Genomic DNA, 17,265 nt, shown 5'->3' on the forward strand with positions numbered 1-17,265 from the left:
ATGAAGACCGGACCTCGACCGAAACGTCAGTAAAGTCCTGTTATGTGTTTTTCCTACGTGCTTCTATTTTTTAACTATTGCTGTCCCGGCTCCTGTGATTCTGTGCTTCAGTGCTTTATATATAAATATATATATATATATATATATATATATATATATTTATATAAGCATACAAAATCAAGAATGTGGCAGATAGATGCAGTAGCACGCTGTGTATAAAGGTCATAAACGGGAATACGCTACCTCAGAAAGGCTGGTCAAGGTTTGTAAGGAAGACCTATCTTCGTGAAGTCTGGCTTCGTCATCCTCGGGAGGTTTTATAACCTTTATACACAAATAGAAAAATGTGCACGTGGTGAAGATCCAGGTGCTACAAAATGTTAAAAATGTCACGTCAAATGTGACCGTTTTTATATCTTACCGCGAACTGAACCCGAGAAGGCCTAATCGACTAGAGTGCTGAGGTGACCTTGTGTTCTCGTACCAAAATATTTTTGTAGTAGAGGTACGTTTGGGGGGGGGGGGGGGGGGGGGGGGGCATTCTGACTAGAATTTGTTACTTTTGCGCTCAATTGAGAGCACATGAGCATTTTATATTCCTGGACACGCAATATACCGTGGGCACCCCTGGTCACGAACCAGTCCATCTCGTTTAATCCAATCACGTTTTATTGAGCGTAGTTTCATCGAAGAGGGCATATCAATATGACGTGGCCAGGGTCTTTTCATCGAACGTGCTTTCACTACACGTAATGGCCACGATAACATAGCAACTGCAAACTCAAGGTAAAGACAGCTTTTCACTTTGAACTATGACGTCATGATTCTGTACTATTATTTGCACACATGCAACAGTTTTGACAGCCGAAGTTCATCTTGAGTAATGAAGAATGATTCATTCGAAATCAGGTTGTGTGGATCGGGTCAGTGATATTATATAAGACTTATCAGTATCTCTGAGATGATGCTTGTTCTTGAACATGTGCCGACGCAGTTATTCACCCCCTTATTTTTCCCTCTTCCTCCCTTCTCCTATTGTACCTAAATTCCCGCCATCTGAGCATAAACCTGGTTGTTAGTCTGCGCTCAGTCCTGTCGCCCTTCCTCTTTCTTTCCTATAATTTTCGCACTAAAAACGATTTTCGCTTGTCAGAAAAATACAAGCAGGTCAAGGAGCCACGCTTGTAAAATTGCCTAGAGGCTTCGCAGAAATACACCGCATACGTACACAACCTACAAATGTTTTTGCCCAGGCTGCTGACGCTAATAAAAAGGAAACAGTATGTCTACATGAATATGAAGAGAAACCGACCGTTGAGGCACTTGCTTATAGATATTTAATAGTGACGAGCTGGTGAATATATTTTTCTCATCACTGACTGTGCACCAGGGAAACCTTTTATGTAAGGGGCGAGTTTTTATGCGAGCTCCAGGAAAGTTGCTGTTGTTATGAAGGGTCCAAAATCATGTGTGTCCACTTCAAGAGGCAATGGACATTGCTTGGAAGAGGGCGAGCTGCCATTTTGCAATTGTTTTCAGACCTCTTAGTTCCTCCACAACCAACACTTGCTCAACAAGATGGAATGTACTGTTGCCGTTCAATGACCTTTGTCAGCGCAGAGCAATTACAATGTAAAGGAATGTGCAGGGCTTTTGGATGCTAAGACGAAACCATTGAATGGGAACAATAGCTCGTTCTACTGTCCTGTGGTCAAAGGTGTTATGCTTAGAAACTACATTACGCATTTTCAGGAACATCGTTGCAAGTTGTCTAGTCTGAGCATCTGGGACGCTCAAAAAAAACTGAAACACCTGGGCGTCTCGAATTCGTTGTGCCCCTGTCATACGTGTTCGTTTTCCGTGCATTCCTCAGTGTAGAAAAGACAAACAACTTTAACGCGACAGCGTTAAGGGCCCCATGTCGCAGAAAATCCGGTGTCGGCGCAAGCCTTGGCGTCTGGCGGAAATAATCATGCCGAACCACAACATCCCCAACCGGACAGGCGTTGAGCGTGACGCAAGGCGCTAGAGAAAAAAAGCTGAATTTGTGAAAGCTCTCAAAATTCTAAAGTTGGACTTAACCACAACCTACAGAGGTGATAGCGTCGGATCGTAATTTGAATATACGAAAAAAAGCCTGATTGGCATTTATTGTCATCAGATAGGTCGGTGACAATAAGGCAATACAAACCCTAGAAGTAATTTCAAAGGTTACGAAATTGAATACCTTGCATATTTAAGGACTTCCTTAGTTACATCAGGTAATATTTTTCTCCTAATTTTGACTGCTGGAATTTGAGTTGCAAATCTCTTGCATCTGTGTTGCGCATGGAACAGAATAGGTCGTGTTAAATTGAGGTAGCGAAAATTGTCCCCTTGGCTATGTTGTTAAAAATATTTCCATGACGTCATATTACTTGGACCGAAATTTTCATTGTCAAGTCCAGCGTGACGAAAGAAATTAGGTCAAAATCATCGCAGCTTACTCGGGAGCTTCCTAAATTGGACTCTGTGGCCGTAGGTCAAGGCTAGCATGGCGTCATCGATCGAAGTGCACCGGTCTTCTGGTGGGTTGGGTTTGGTTGGAAAACTGTTATGGTACCGCCACAATTTATTAGAGCTTTTGTTTGTCCCTAAATATGGTGACGGAAAACCTGGTTCTTCCGGCGACGTGAACTTAGACGGCGCAGCGCTTGCATTTATACTTAGGCGCAACCGTCCAAAACAGAGGAAGAAGAGAATGGTTAGGCGGAGCAACGCAGTCGTAAAACGAGTGAACAACAGCCTTGCCCCTCTTCACTCGTGGGATCTCGCATACGTGAGGAGAGCACAAGAGGCAAGGAAATAGTATACTACTAGACACGGCGGAATTTGGAGACAAACGGAAAAAAATTAGGCCGAAGGTTCGGGTACATTCCCTGTAGTTCTCAAAAATAAATGCTGTGCTAAGTAGTCAAGTGGGGCATGCAGACACGAAGCAGAACTAAAGAACCGCCTAGGGTAGACGACAACGCGGAAGCGGCGGCGCTAAAATGAACACTTTTGTACTCCTAACAAGGACTGTGTGTCTATGGTATTGCTCGAAGTGCCGGGTGTGACCGTGTCCGGAGGTTCGCACATACTTTCCAAATTTCGCTATATATATTTGCGGCAAAGCTAGGTATTACGTTACGATCAATGTATTTTTTTTCGTTTAATTTCACTACCAACTGGATTATATACAGGTAGATGCTATTGACGAGACAGAATGTAATCCAGTCGAAGGCAAACAAACGTATAGAGCCGTGACACTATAGAGATCGCCGCCATATTTCTCAGGGAAGGGAATCCCACTAAAGAACAACATCATTGCACAATATGTGACTGCACAAAATGTGCAAAAAATGCTTCTGTGTTCTTTCAACGCATCCGCTCTTTAAGTTGCCTGTAACAACCTAATTTAATTTATAACATGCACAATAGCAAACTCACAAGATGTACCAGGGCAAGCCGTCACCGGCGACCAGAGCATGCGTGCAGTAATCACTCAAGCCGAGTAAATGCAAAAGAACATATTTTTTTATTGCTCGACTGCCGCAAGAACTTGCAAGGTTGCTTGAAAGGCTTTCATGTGGCCGTCTACCATTCTGCGCAGAGCAGAGAATGCTGCTTGATCTTGCATGCCGGCACGTCGTCTATGTCGCCGCGAAGACAGGTAGCGGCGTTGAAATGGCACTGGTGGAAGCAGTGGGCTTTCAGAAGTCCGAGTTCGACATTGGACAAGCAGCCGAACACTGCGCTCACGCAGAATGTCAAACTGCTGCATGCGCCCTTCAAGCCACAACCTTCAGTCCAGGACATCAACCTTAGAACACGGAATGCTTATTTCCCTAAGCAATCTCTGAGGAAAGTTCCTAGGGCACTGTCATTCAGCTCTTGGTACCGGCTTAGTGGTGTGGCTGAACGCGTCATATGAGTACACCAAGCACACTGCGGGAGCCCAAGGCCAAGCCGTATGCATGGTGTTCTGAAATCTCTCAGTGGGTACGTATTGGAGTCGGGGTCGCACTCATCTGAATCTGCACTCGTCTCAATTTCGTAGGCCCCGGGAATGACGTCGCTGTTGGTAGCCTGGTCGCGCTTGCTGCGGTTGAGAAAACGTTTCCCAAAAGGCGGCCGGAGCTTCCTTTCGCGCTGATTGCCGCTGTCATCAACATCCGTCTTCTCCTCTGAGGAGCGTGCCGAGCGATTCGCCGAGGCGCCATGATCCACGCATTCTGAAGTAGCAGGCTTGTCTTCACTACTTGGGAGGACGACCTTGTGGTGCTTGCGCCTTGACTTTGATCGCCCCATGACTTGGCTTATGCTTGTACGTCGATGTGGTTGGGACGGGCTTCACTCACTGTTCTCCGCAGGCCAGATGCTGTTGGTTGTCACTTGATGGCTTCGATGAGATGCATTCAAATCCAGGCGTATAGCGACAAGATCTAAGAGCAGCGAAGGAGCTGAGCTGCTCTGGGTCGTGGAACTACCTCTCGAGAGGGTCGGGGGACCGTTTATATCCTGCAAGGTTCTCTCCGCCACCACCTTGAGAGCGCCAGTGAGGGGGAGAAGGAAAGGGGCAGGGGTGTGCAGAGGTTGCCCTTTATTGGCTGCCGCTAGTTGAGGCTGTTTCAAAATTGGTTCCGTGGTTGAGCCTGTACACGCGGATGCAGGTAAGAGGGAAAGGGGGAAAGCGACAACAAGAACCCGCTTGAGCGTCTTGACTGTTTCCGAGAAAGGAAAGCGTATGCAGCTCACCCGGTTCCTTTACATTGAACTTTTCTAGTTGGCGCTCCTATCATTCTGAAAATATAAAAAATGTATTTTTTTGCATTGTCTGCCAACTGAATAGGTACCTAACTTAGAATTCTAATATTTTCTAGGGTTCATAATTGTAGGGTATGAAATTATTCTTAGCACCCACAGGTCTATATGTGGGTGCTAAACAACCTCTTGGGGAGCTCGTAAGAGCCTTGTTTTCCCTATTGCGAAGACGCTGCGCAACAAAGGATAGATTGCGAGCTTTCTGGAAACACTTTATAGAAAATAATTTGGTTGAACGTGTGTTCGAATTTCCTACTTCGTCCTGTATTTGTACTTCGCTTTCTTTGAACGCGTGTTTGGTGCCAAATTTATTCCTTTTCTAGCGCTTCCTCTTGTTGTGAAATTTATTTTAACAGTGACGGTCAATGAGAAAGAAAAGAGAATGGTCGAGTTCTCATTATGAGATGTGTTTAGAGGGAGAGGCTTGTACCGGCTTGGTTTCCATCTAACCACGTTGGTAGTAGTGCCTATTCTGTAGTAGTGCTTTTATTATAGTTGTGTGCTTCCGATTTCCACAACTAACAAAATTAATACCACGTCTTCGTCGCAAAATTATTCAGAAATTTAGAACTGCGGATTAAGCTTAGACATCCTTAAAGGATTATAAATAGAGATGACATCTTCGTTCATTGCAGGAGTGATGTCATGGCTGAATTTGTGGGTCAGAATACCGGCAGGGGTGATCTTTCTATTACTTCGAATTATATGTAATTATCACGATATAATTACAAATTCACTGTCACTGTAGCATAGGCCAAAGACGGTGAAGGCGAAGGTCGGGGGGCTCAAGGGACATTTATTAAATCACTTGACGTTCTCAGTCGAATGCGTTGCTACTCATTACTTGTTTCTTTTTCGACCAAATGTCGCAGGTTCCAGTGCCTTTGTTTTTGCTACCCCAATTAAAAGCGCGCTAATTAGGACCAAAGGTCGTGGGTTCAACTCCCACCAAAAGTCGTAGGTTCAAGTGCCTTAATTACTCTATATAATGGAAATAAATGTGCCTTAAATAACTTCGCCTTAACCACCGATGCCTTAACACCTATGGTGGTCGGTTCGACTCCCACATAGGCTCGAGGGTTTGACTCCCTCCTAAGATCGTAGGTCTGAGTGATAGAATTAACTCTGTGTTAGTTAAACTGGATGAGTACTTTGACTGGCACACCGTCAGAATTGTTGCGTGAGCGTTTTTAACGCGATAGCGTTTAGGGCCCCGTGTCGCAGAAAATCCGGCGTCGGCATTGGCGCCAGCGGGCGAGAAAATCATCCCCAACCACATTTAGGTACGCCACACCATTCTATCATTAATGTTGCTCATACCTTGTCATGCATTCTTGGCAAAGCTATTCCTCGGAATTTTGAGAATGACAATCCACAAACAAATGTCATGAAACAAAACGCCCACAGCGCATGCCTTTATGTTAAATCTTCTCAGACTGATATATTGATAGTGCGAAACAAATAGGGAAACCTGAAAATAATGTAATTTCATTGGCGCGGTTGTGCACTATCTCCGGGATCGTCCAACGCAACAGGCCGCATTTGCACCAGAAAGTTCGCCTACGTGTATAGCGTTCGCCGCCAGTGTTTGCCAGTAACCACTACGGTTGAATAAGCTGCATTCGTCGGGAACCATGAGTATACGCTGTCTTACCAATATTTCACTGTCTTATCAATATTTTTCATATTGGTAAGACAGTGAAGTATGTAAATTATTTCACCGAGTCAGCATCGTGTAAATTTCGCGTGGATTACGGTTTCGCTCGAGGACGTTGAAGGTCGATTGAACGATAAGACATGTAAGGCTTTCGCCTTAATAATGCTTATCTATACTATCAATTCTTCGTCCTTAGCAGGAAAAATTTTACCTTAGAATTCATTCATATTTTCTATTTATTCCCCAGTTAAAAAAAATACATAGAATCTCCTCAGGGAATGACGCTTGAGCATTTCATAGTAACGATAAGGTGTTGAATGCTCACACTCAACGCTGCTGGTAATCCCAGCACTGCTCAGCGGCTGCGGTTGTCTTGGCGCCATTATCTCTAAATGCGACAGCGCTGTGACGATAAGAACTGCTGCGAAAGGCGGTGCAACGTGAACTGATAAGTCAAGCAAACTACTGCAGGTGGCATCGCCAGGTGCGACGGTGACGTTCCGATCCGAAGCCACAGCTGCTCCACAGTTCGGGATTATTAAAGTGCATGCCTGACTGCAGATGTCACGTGGTACCAGAGGCGCCCTCGAACTTCTGCTCTAGCGTTCGTCGTCGTATTCTTCCACAGCTGGCATAAACATTGCTGCTGGCTTCTTCTTGAAAGCGATCATCTTACGAGATGTACGGGTGCACAAACAGTTTTCTCGTTGGATAACCATAGAAATGCTTGCGCATATTAAAGGGCATTGCACAAAATCATATCGTAATTTCCAGCGCTCCTGCATCTTTTGACCAGCTCCATCAAGAGATCCATGTCACTGTAAATAAACCACATGCTTTCAGACGTTATGAAGGTATACTTCTTTCAATAACTCGACAAAGAAGTTTAGTACATGTCTGGGAATTTGATCTCAGTGACCGTTATAAACTTATTCAAGTTCCTGTAAGTAAATTATACGGTACTCTTAAAAGTGCCTTAATTATTCTATGGAGCGCTTGCATTAATAATTCATTGCAGAGGCCATATCTGCCCCAGGTACTTTCAATTTCGTATAAGTATTATCAATACCATTTTCAGGAAACATAAAGATACCTAGTTTAATTCACCAAATAAATTGTGGGCGAATGGTACAAGCCGCAGGGCCTATGTTGGCGGCATTGTTCAAGAACAAACCACGTGGTAGCAACAGCGCCAGTGTTAATGGCCTCAGAAGGGTGGAATTCATCCTTGCATCTAGCGAAACCATAGTCACCGTTCAGTTTTCGCGCTGCTTGTCAAGGGCTCTTTGTGTCTGTCCAACAAAGGAGCACATGCAAAGACACCACCCCTTAGAGGCGCCTAAACATTGCACTTGGTGGTGAGCTGGGGACTTCTTTGACCAATTGTTGGTCTCGCTGACATCCAAGCCAGGTTTCCTGAAATGAGAGGAGGCCATGAGTATTGCCGGTTTTCACGCGATATACTGCTGACCGCTGATGATCACAACCGCGCGGCTGCACCATAGGAAATCCGCCCTCGAATGACTGTACCATTGTTGTGTCTGTGAATGGAAATGGCACGCTGGGCGCGCATTCAGTCGACTGTAACTAATCTTTTCGTCCTAATTTATCCTGCAGCACTACCCAAAGCCTAACGCAGTCGTGAAATATCTTCGAGTATATATACACTTTTAGGAAACCTGTCGCAACCTGCGATGCGTGGTTCAAAGATGGTCGCGTGGTTGAGTGTGTAAATGGGAGACTAACAAAAGTGGTGAAAGCGGGTGTGGAGAGGTGAAGTGAAACATGCTGAATATTGTTGAATCTTTGAAGGAAAGCGAAGCGCATATGACGCCTTCGGTTAACTCTCTTATCCCCTCTCATAATACACAAATACTGTTTTGTTCCCTCAATTTTCCCCAAAACTGGAAAGGTATCGGGATACGCATAATCAACTTTGCTCGGGTGAGTCGTGTAGCTTATGAAGCGATTCTCAGATCCCATGGGTCTACATAGCCCAGCAACATTGGCTGCATCAACAACCATCTTGGGGAGCTCGCCTGAGCCTTACTTTAAGAATTGTGAAGACGCCGGGCTAGTACCTTGAAACCACAAAGCTCATGAACTTTCCGCATAGCTTTTATAGAAAATGAAACGGCGAGAATCTGTGTGCGAGTTTCCTGCCTCGTCCTGTCTTTATGTCCATGACTTCAAGTAATCGTGTTTTTCGCGCTAAATTAATAAGTGGTCTATTGGTTTCTCTTGGCAAAATTAATTTATAAATGAAAGTAAATAAGAAACAAATGGTCCTTTTTTCATTAACACATCACGTTTTGGCGGCACACGTTTTAATGCCTTGGTTAACATTTTAACACGTTGGTAGTGGTTTACTGTGTGTCATTTGCTTATTTTATGTTCATGAAGTGTATTTCTGGCGAAATAATTAGCATAGCAATGTTGACATAACGCTTTATGATTTGGTCTGTTTTTTAGGAAGCTGTTGACACTGCGTCCTTTTCAATTCTTGCTTATTCACTCTCTCTAATTGCACCATATTTAAATTAACAAATACAGCACTAAATGGCCAGTTTCAAAGAAAAGGAAATGCTGCAAGAAGCTGGCATTCCTGTAAAAAAAATAGGGAATGGGCATTGAGGTTTCGCGTCGTTAAAGAAATTCAGCACAGACTTGTGTTCAATGTAACCACCTGTTGTTTGCACTTCACTTGGGCTTTGACCAGATGCCTACTTGAAAACAGAAATATTCCACGTGGTCCTCCCAATCGACAAGCGAGATTTGGAAATTCGAACAATGTGTTCGTCATATATTACCTGATTTTTTTGCCGCCATAATGATGGGTCACAGACATAAAAATTGAGCATACTTGAGTGCTTCTGGGTTTTAAAATTAACGATATTGATACCGCATGTTCGTCGCGAAACTAGACAGTAATTTAAAATGACTGACTTAGTTTACTTCTCAGTATTTCGTTTTAAATACGCATGATGCCTTCGATCATCTGTGCAGTGATCCGATAGTTTAATTTCTACCTTGTGCCGGCTGCACCGGTGTCTTTTTAATCACTTTTAATTATTCGTCTTCATCACGAAATAATGTTATTTGATGGATTCGAATTTTATTTTATATGCAATTAAGTGTTTATAAAAGAGAGCACTAATTGTGAAGCCTTGCTCCGGATCACACCCGCTTTACTGGGAACCTGTTTCGTTGGACCACTACCATCGAGTGTTTCTCTTGCCGGTAATTGGCACCTACATCTGAAAAGGTTGGCAAGAGATAATTTCTTCGGCAACTCAAATAAAAAATTTAGTTCGCGTCAGTGAGTTTTATCTCATTGCCTATTGTCCACTTCCTGCAGTACAGATAGGTGTATTGTACGAGCCGCTTAAATCTCATGAATCTGTGGAGCGGTTAGATCCGTAATTGATCATTAATTGACCCAGAAGCTTTGTTGACCCAGAAGTTGATCTATTTGTATACGTCATCGACAGCATTTCCTGTATTTGGCTGAAATACAAACAATATGCATCGTTCAGTTCGTAAAATGCACCCTTGGCGCATCGTGCAAACCCCAGGGGCGTCGCTGGTGTACGAACAATCCACGCGGCTGCATCAACGTCGGTATGAACGACTGCACCAAGATGCGACATATTCTTACATGTAGTAGAACTATAAGCACCATTCAATTTTACACTTATCTCAAGGCAATCTGTGTATGCCCATCTAAAGATCAGACGTTTATATTAACCAGTGCTACTGCTTATATTTGTCAGATTAGTATAGCAAGTACAATCAAGAGCTCCTCTATAAGCATTTCTACCTGTTCGTTGGAGTGTACTAGACTTGTGGGGGAGACAGGATTTTTCCTATTTTGATATCTGCTGGAGACCTAAAGTTTGACTGTCACATGCAAAATGTCAATATCATCGTTGAAAAAAAATATGTTCTACATGTATATTTGTGTATTAGCATATCGAATGTGTTCGCTTGACTAATCACAGAAATTTAGTTACCGCTTTGGCTAGTAGTATCGGCTCATAGCGCCTGTGTTTTTTATATTGTTCTTACTTTTTAGTATTACATTTTTGTGGTTTTAGACCTCGTTGAGCCAGGGCTGTTTTAAACCGCGACACTTATTTTTTATTTCCATTTAGATTTCTTTTGTATTTTTTCACAAGGCTTGTCTCCTTTACTATCATTTCCAGTTTGCTCTTCCTTTATTTAGGCTTCAGATATTGTTGTAACTTTGTAGTATATACTATGCTCCTGTCCTGCCTTTTTATTTCGTTGAAATACAGGGATGCCATTCTCTTTACTGCCAGTTCTCATTTGTACTTTCTCTAAACGCAGATTGATCGAACAGATGCCTTTTTTAACAAATCTGCGCTGTAGGACGAAACACGAGGAAAGAAGTGAGGACAGACGAGCGCAGACAGGCAGACTTCTTTTCTCGTGTCTCGTCTTGCAGCGTGTTTTTGTTACGAAGATGAACCCGTGCCAACTCGCCGAGCTGTCAACGCTCAATTGTTCAGCGCTCAAAGTACACTTGTCGCCAGTCTTCACTCCCCCAGCTTGGAATTCCAGAGAGATTATTTCGATAGTTGCTGCTGTCTTAGCAAACGAGGCCCCCTGAATTGGCCACAGATTTTCTTCTTTTTTCTGTACTTTGACATTAGCTACTATACACCATGCCAAGGCTTATTCTCCCCTCATCCCCCTTCGAGGGTATCAGACACTGATCTATGGGTACATTAAGAACAACATAATGAACAAATCATGTGGTGACATCAACTTCAGTGGGAACGGTGCCAGAAGGAGGCAATTCATCCTTGCATGTAGCAAAACCAGAGTCACGGTTCAATGTTTTCCCTGCTCTCATGAACTCTTTGTGTTTGAGCAGCGAAGGAGCACACACCGCTACCACCCATTAGAGGCGCCTAAGCATTCTCGTACAATAGCATGCACTTGGGGGTGAACATTGGATTTCTTTGATCCATTGTTAGCCTGTCCTATGTCTCAGCCAGGTTTCCTGGAATGCGAGGAAGCCATTAGTGGTACTGGTTATTGACACGAAATGCTGGTGCCGCCTCGTTATCGTACCCAGGCGACCAAACTATGGAAGCCCTGCCTAGAATGACTGTACCAGTGTTGAGCTTGTGAATGTAAATGGTGAGCTGGGCGTCCATTCCGTGGACTGTGGCTTACTTTTTCGCCCTAACCCATCCGGCAGTGAACCCAATGCCTGGCGCAGCCGTGAATATCTTCAAACTAATATGGAAATTGTTTCGAGGCTAGCTTTTACATCCACGTACTGGTAATATCCGGATTAGTAACCAGCAAAAAAATGACATGTTCTCCGTACCTCTTAGATAACAGGCCGAAGCACAAAAAGTAGGCAAAAATATTTCTTTTTGGCACAGCCATGTTTGCTCTGGGCCGGTGCCATGTTCTCTCTTGAAATCTATTCGCGTTTTTTCAGAACAGCGCATACGCGTATTACGGCATTGTAATGCTAAGACCTTCCGCTTTCGTTAGCGCCAGAACCTTCATGGCATAACTGCCTCCGTGAAAAATAATTTTAAGTCTCTCTCAGCTTCACTGCGTAAAGCAGTGTTGTTTTGATCCAGAGGAAATTTCAGCAAGCCATCTTCAATTTACCCGCTTATACTGAGGGTTGAGATTTTCAAACAAAAGAAACCACCTAAATAGAAGAATGTGACCGTCGTGATGACCAAAGTACTATGAAACTACTAGAAGACCTAGTCAACAAGAGCCCTGAAGGGACGACGTGACTCTCGTGATCTCGCATGAAACTATTTCTTTTTCTACAGGTTTGCTTGGGGGGAAGGAAAGTGGTACTTCTCGTTATAATTTGTTGCTTTTGCGCTGAATACAGGGTACATGGGCATTTGGTATTTTTGAAAAGGAGATATACTGAAAAGTGTCATGGACCGGTGGCGTCCATGACGTTTCATGAAATGCCGTTTTATCGAGTGCAGTTTCATCGAAGACAGCCATGATCAGTTCGTAAATGTGGTGTGGCCATGGACTTTGCATCAAACATTCTGTAAGTACACGTAATGGTCACGCTAAACTATCACCTGCAGACTGGGTTTTTTCCTTTAGCCCTACGATTTCAAGACATTGCACTCTAATTTGGAAGTATGAAACAGTGCTTGACAGTCGACGTTCATCTTGAGGAAGGACAAGTGGCTGATTCAAAATAACTGCTTGTGCAGTGGATCAGTGTTTAGCTCCAGCCTTCAGTGATATTTTATTAGGTCATTTCGACAGGTGCTTGAGGGCTAACTTTGGTGAGACAATTAAATGCTGGGAACATATTCCGGGATGTTTTAAAGCTTTTAGTCATATTTCGCAGTGTGACGCTTGGCCGAACTCGGAAAACATTTTTAATATCTTTTTCTTCTAACCTGAATAACATTGACAACAGTTTCCCACTAATAACAAACTGGTGTCTTTAGATTTATAGCATTTGTTCACGGGGAAACTTGATTGATTTAAATATGCCTCTGGCTCTAGAAAAGCGAGCGCCCTTTAGTGCGCACATTCCAAACTTGTTCAGCGGACGATAGCAAAAGCATGTATGAAGCTATCGCTGTCAAGGCCTTGCCTTCACCAGATTAATACCAACTTTCAATGTCAAGTTGAAAGACCGAATGCTATAGGCTACCCTGCCAACCTATCCTCATGCATAGCGGAACCGCTTCTTGCAGGTTTTAAGAAGGAAGAACGAAGTACAAGACAAACCACTTTTGAGGATAAATCCAAAGTGCTTCGAGTGGCTAGTCGCGCGGCAATTCTGCGTATATTCTCGGGATTCTTTCACACTCGGAAAAACACATTTATGTAGCACGTATCGAGCAACAGAAAGCTGTATCGGTAGTTTTTCATTGTCCTCTACAATTTTCTCATTGATACTTTGATAATTAGGACAGTACTTCTTGAGTTAGATAATTAATTATAATTACCTAATTAGAATCTCAGTAACGAAAAAATTACTGGCGGCTACTCCACTGCACCGGAAACAATACGCACTAGGTTTGCTTCGCGTAACGCCGTTCCTATTTTGTTTTAAATCGTGCCACGTGATAGCTGGGGCACCCTCTATATTTCTTTCCTTATAGCAATCATCGAATGGCAAAGTCTTGAATAATCGATTTGTAAGATAACTTCTTTTAAATGTCATCCTCTGTTGTCATATCATAAGAAGCCAACAAACAAAAGTACCAAGGGCAGCATGGGGGAAATTACTTGTGCTTAATAAGTGAAGTAAAGAAATGTTAAATTATTAGGAACGAAAATGGAGGGAAAAAATCACCGCATATCCACGAAGTGAATGATGATGAGTGGGCGAAGCACCGGGGGATCATTCGGCTACCCGTGAATCCCCCGACGCCGGCAAGCGGACCCAGAGGCGGCGAGAGCGCGGGAAGCGGCGGCAAAACGCCGGAAGCGTTCTCTACCTAAGGTTCGTGGCGCCGATGCTCGGTTCAAGCGCGAGCTTCGGAGCCCTCAGCTCCGGGTCCGCTTGCCGGCGTTGCCGTACTGCTGCAGCTTTGCGAGCCGTCGACTCCGCTTGCAGTTGAGCCGCCACTCTCACCTTTTCATCCATATAGTGGGCGCGCCGTTATAAGAAGCGAGCGTTATCATCCATGGTTGAAGTGAGAAAGAGAGAGCGCATCGGGAACGAACGCCTTTATGCACCGACCGTTATCATCCATGGCTGAAGAGAGAAAGAGAGCGCGCGTCTGGAACGAACGCCCTTGTGCACCGACTGTTATGATCCATGGCTGAAAGAGAAAGAGAGCGCGCGTCGGGAACGAATGCCCTTCTGCACCGCAGCGCCCCCAGCGGTCTCCATGCAAACCCGAGCTACGGACGACGGGCGACGAGGGAGGGACAAGGCTCGGCCCTAAGGTGCTTCGCCCCTAAAACAACTGGCCGCAGGTGGGGCACGAAGTCATGTCTTCGCATTGCGCGTGCGATGCTCTTACCAATAGTTACCGCGGCGCCGTTCACCCATTAACTTTCTGGGGTTTTTATGTTTATGTACTAGAATTAAACCTGGGAATGTTAGCCAGCGACACCACTCACGGACTTGACGGCGGATGTTGAACATACTTTCTGGCGCAGGCGTCACGTGAACGTGACGCCTGCGGCAGAAAGGATGCGCTGGCTAACACTCTCGAGTTAGTTTCTAGTTGTAAAACATAAATACCCCAGTAAGTGGATGGGTGAACGGTGCACCGGTAGCTCTATTGGTAAGAGCATCGCACGCACAATGCGAAGACATGGGTTCCTGCCCCACCTGCGGCCAGTTGTTTTTCCTCCACTTTCGTTTCCATTTATTTACCATTTCTTTACTTCATTTAATAAGTACATGTAATTTCCCCCATGATGTCCTTGGTGCCTTTGTTCGTTGGTTTCTTATGATATGACTAACCTCGGTTCTCTTTCTTCTCGTTCCTGTGCTATCGACGTTTCTGCCATAGTTATTTAATCAGGACCGTGCGTTTTAGCACAGACATATAAATGCGTACTTATCTGTTAATGAATGGGGCTTGATCATACTTGCCTACTTTGATTTATATTTTTTCTTCTCGTTTTGTTGCTACTTCGGCAATACGCGACAACGCCTATATACAAAATACGCGTGTTAATATTGTGTTTATTAAGTATTCTGTTCGCCATCTGTTCATCCGCTTTAAATTAATGTAAAAGTTCTTAGTATCTGGATGCCCCCTCCCCTCTCCTCTCCCCCTGCTATTTTTGACCATTTTTGGAATGGCAGTGCACATTATTAAATTTTCTTCGGCGAATGTCTTGAATGGCAATAGGCAGAAGCACTGCTTGCAGAAAAAAAACAAAAACACTTCGAGTGTGTTACAGCATCCTTTCGCGTCTTTATTTGCATTTTATCAGCGCCTTAATGTCATTTCTAGAGAGGAAGATGAAGGCTGAATTGTTCCCCCTATCATGGCCAGGAAAGCAGAACAAAAATCAACTTTGTCTGGGTCCGCGCTCACTCGGGAAATCCCGACAACGGGGAAGCGCATAAAGTGACCCGTGGGTTAATAAACCGGGTAGCAGTTCTCCTGGAACCGGACCCCCCCCCCCTTCCGGGTTGGAGAAGTAGTGACTTCCTACAACAAACTTACCAATCTATATAAGGAGAACAGGAGAGAATACCCTACACCACAGAGCAACCTTACCAGAACGCAGGCCACTATCCTCCAGCGAAATCAAACTAACACCCTTACAACTGCTCATCGTTTAGCTGCGTTCATAGATGGAGAGGTTGCCCCAATAAGCCAAAACTACGACAACCATGCCATAGCAAACCAAAGACACATCCTCTGGGAATGCGAGGGCCTTGCCGTAAGCAGAGAGCTTCTGCCAGCTCCCTCAGAAACGACATGGGAGACCCTAATACGGTCCCCAGAAGAAAATCTACAAAAAACTGTCAGCCTTTTCACTGGGGTGGAGATCGAAGACCAGCGAAGCTGTACTAGGGTGGAAATTATGTATTTCCAATTATGACGTTTAAGATGCGATATGGTGTAGTTGGTTATTCGAACTATTAAATTATGAGAAATATGTATGATCCGGCGGTTTTCATTTATTTATTGACCACAGGGACCATGGCGGTATGGTCGCTACGGTACACCGCCATAGGATGTACGGCAAAGGTTGGCACTTTCTTCGTAAACACGTCACCAACGCCGCGCGCGTTCGGTGCGAGCAAAACACCGCCGCCGTCGACATCAGTACTGTGCGTTGTTTGTGTGACCGCACACAACCGCTGTCAAAACGCTGGCGTGAGCAAGCGCGCCAGCAGCAGCGAGCGAAGATTCATGCGGTCTATCGCTTCCACGGAAAATGAGCGGCGAAAGCACACCGCATACAAAGGTAGGAGCCGTATTGCAGATCGCATTCAAGATACGGTGCGCGCGACCGCCCTTCGCCGCGCAAAGTACAAGTACGCAGTTAATTGCTCGCAGAGCAAAAGCCGCACTCCCTCCCTCCCGCGCTGCCTTCCCGCTTTCCTCCTTTCGCGTGGGTGATTGAGTCTCCAATTGCCCTTGCGCCCGGTCGCAAAATACGCATTTGGTGCTGCAGCTAAACGTCGCCTCCCCTCCCTCCCTCCCATCCCCCCACAGCACTTCGCGCGACGGAAGTCGCGTTTGCTCTCCGCCATGCGTTCGCTCCCTGTGAAAGCGCGCGTCCCTCGCACGCATTCACTCGCACATACAGCATACGGCCAATGAGTTTTTTTCTACACGCGGACACGACCATCGGAGACTGAGTCCTTAACAGCTTCGCTGTAAAAGAATCATTACCTGGGCGGAAGAAGTCGCCGCAGACAAGCGACCATCTACAAAGACCTGAAGTTTCTCTTAATAAAGTTGTTTCCTCCTCCTCCTCGAGGGTACGAGCCATGCGTGAAGGCAACAACGACAAGAATACGGAAAACGCGATGCTGAGAAAGTCGGTTCGACGTGGAAAATTTAGGGTGTTATGGTGCCCTTCATACTTCTGGCTGCAGGAAATGTTGATTCATGACACTACGCTGGTTCCTTGATAGCTATAGTTTAAACTTTTAAACTGGTAAAATTGTTTCTGAGTCTACGCTCAAAACATTTTAATAGAGCTTCTTCCTTCCTATTCGTTCATATTCACCGTAAATTATCCTGGCCTGAATAATTCAATCAATTCTGCCTTTTGCATTCTTTACAAAAGTT

This window comes from Dermacentor silvarum, chromosome 10, assembly GCF_013339745.2.
Source record: "Dermacentor silvarum isolate Dsil-2018 chromosome 10, BIME_Dsil_1.4, whole genome shotgun sequence".
Lineage (NCBI taxonomy): Eukaryota > Metazoa > Arthropoda > Arachnida > Ixodida > Ixodidae > Dermacentor > Dermacentor silvarum.